The sequence below is a fragment of the Lagopus leucura genome, unplaced genomic scaffold (genome assembly GCF_019238085.1).
Source record: "Lagopus leucura isolate 7727_CA_CO unplaced genomic scaffold, USGS_WTPT01 35338-0_obj-0_obj, whole genome shotgun sequence".
In the NCBI taxonomy this organism is placed as follows: domain Eukaryota; kingdom Metazoa; phylum Chordata; class Aves; order Galliformes; family Phasianidae; genus Lagopus; species Lagopus leucura.
Window position 1 is genome coordinate 1 of NW_024963426.1, and position 2,014 is coordinate 2,014.

Consider the following 2,014-nt stretch of genomic DNA (forward strand, 5'->3'; position numbering starts at 1 on the left):
TGAGGAATAACTTACTATCTGGAAGAGTGACAGTCTGACAACTGAGCAAGCATGCTAACAAAATGGGATTTGGCAACAGGAATTGTCTGCTCAAGCAGAAGGAATAGAAATTTGCCTGCGATAATTAATTTCCTTTCTGAAACAAGGAGAGATGTCATGATCTTTTGAATTTCTTGCAGGCAGAATAGGATTTGAAAGCACCTAATACTTACTTGGAAGCAGTGGGATCATCCCGCACTCCCTGGGGTCAGGGTTTTGAGTGCTGCTTCTCTTGTAGAATCTTTTGGAGCGGGTTGTTATTGCCCAGGGCATGGAATGATCCAGGTAGAGATGGCTGGAGCAGGTTGCTGTGGCCAGGTGGCAAAGGTGTTGGACTAGAAATCTGTTGTGATTCTCCATGCAGGTTTGAATCCTGCCAACTACGTGGGATGCAGTTCTGTTTTCTCTACATGCAGTGACCACACGGCAACCACACTGGCACACTGAAGAGCTCCGAGGGCTGGGATCAGGAACACAGAGGCTAGTTGGACACTGGTAGCTAGCCTTGTTACCCACTGGTTGTTACTTGGTCCGGTTCCTGTTTCACATATTCATCAACGGCCTGGAGGAAGGGAGAGATTCCATCCTCATCAAGCTTGCCGATGACACAAAGCTGGGAGGAGTGGCTGCGCTGGCTTTTAGCAAGATTTGGGCACGCTGACGAGTTGTGTGGAGAGGGCGCATTAAAGGGGCATGGTCAGCAGGTCAAAGGAGGTTGTCCTCCCCATCTGCTCTGCCCTGGTGAGGCCACATCCGGCATGCAGTTCTGGGCTTCCCACTTAAGAAAGACAGGGGACTACCAGAGAGAATCCACAGAGTTCTACAAAATGAGTGGGGGCGGCAGAAGACAGGAATTTCCAATTGAACGTGGGAAAGAACTTCATTACTTCATTACATGACAGAGCACTGGAACACGCTGCCGGGAGAGGCTGTGCCGTCTGCTTCTCTGGAGATTTTTTAAAACCGTCTGATGCTTTCCTGCACAGCCTACTCTAGGGAAGTTGCTGTAGCTGGGTGGTTAGACGAGGAGATCTCCAGAGATGCCTTGCAACCGCACTGATTCTGTGATTCTGTGAGAAAGGGCCATTGAGGAGTAGAGGTCCTAGAGGCCTCCTGTGAACAGATTGCCCCCATTGTTCAGAGGAAAGGGAAAGCACTTCCCTGTTTGCTCCATGTCATACTGGTGTTGTGCTTCTTTGGTGATGTAGCTTCCCAGTCGGGTGGAATTTGTACAATTTCTGTTGGAAAGGCAGAATGAGAGAGAAGTTGCAGCAGATGGTGGTAGTGCACATGCAGAGGGCTGGAAGGAGGAGGATGTGAAGTCTGTGAGCTGCAGGAGCATGAGGAAGGTTGCAGGCAGCTGCGTTGGTGGTATAGTGGTGAGCATAGCTGCCTTCCAAGCAGTTGACCCGGGTTCGATTCCCGGCCAACGCATACTAGCTTTTCTTCTGCTGGTGTCTGAATTGTGCCCTGCTGCACCTGTGCTCCCCAGGTGGCCACCTTCCTCACCCAGCAGTTGACTTCCAGCTGCCCTGGGACATCAAAACATTCCCTCCCCTCCTCAGAGCCCCCGTGCTGCCTGGTTTCTTTCCCAGGACAGCCACATGAGGGCGATGCTGAGAACTGTTGGCGGAGGTCTGTCCTCTCTGGTCCTCTCTGGTCAAAGGCCAGAGACCTGTCTGTGTGATCTGAATTTACCCTGCCTCGAGTGAATAGAACGTTCTCTCCTCCGTACTTTCCATCCCTCCATGCTGGCTGGCCAAAGGAACAGTTTCTTCTTCTTTGGAAAGGATGCTGATACGTATCACTCTCTATCTGTAGAGCACATGTTACTTCCTCAGAAGTACTCGTGCTTGGCAACAGATCCTGCAACCCAGCATAACCGGGTTTGACATACTCCTTTGCACAACCATTATCAGGATTGGAAGTTTCAGCATCCCTGTGTGAGCAGAGCAAGTGCCATACTGTGCTGAGG

At 50.8% G+C, this 2,014-nt stretch overlaps 1 non-coding gene across 1 annotated transcript; it reads left to right on the forward strand.

Annotated features, from left to right (window-relative positions):
* Window positions 1-1,401: 1,401 nt before the first annotated feature.
* TRNAG-UCC lies at window positions 1,402-1,473 on the forward strand. The gene has a single exon. It is a non-coding gene; the product is annotated as a tRNA-Gly (tRNA).
* The last annotated feature ends 541 nt before the right edge of the window (window positions 1,474-2,014 follow it).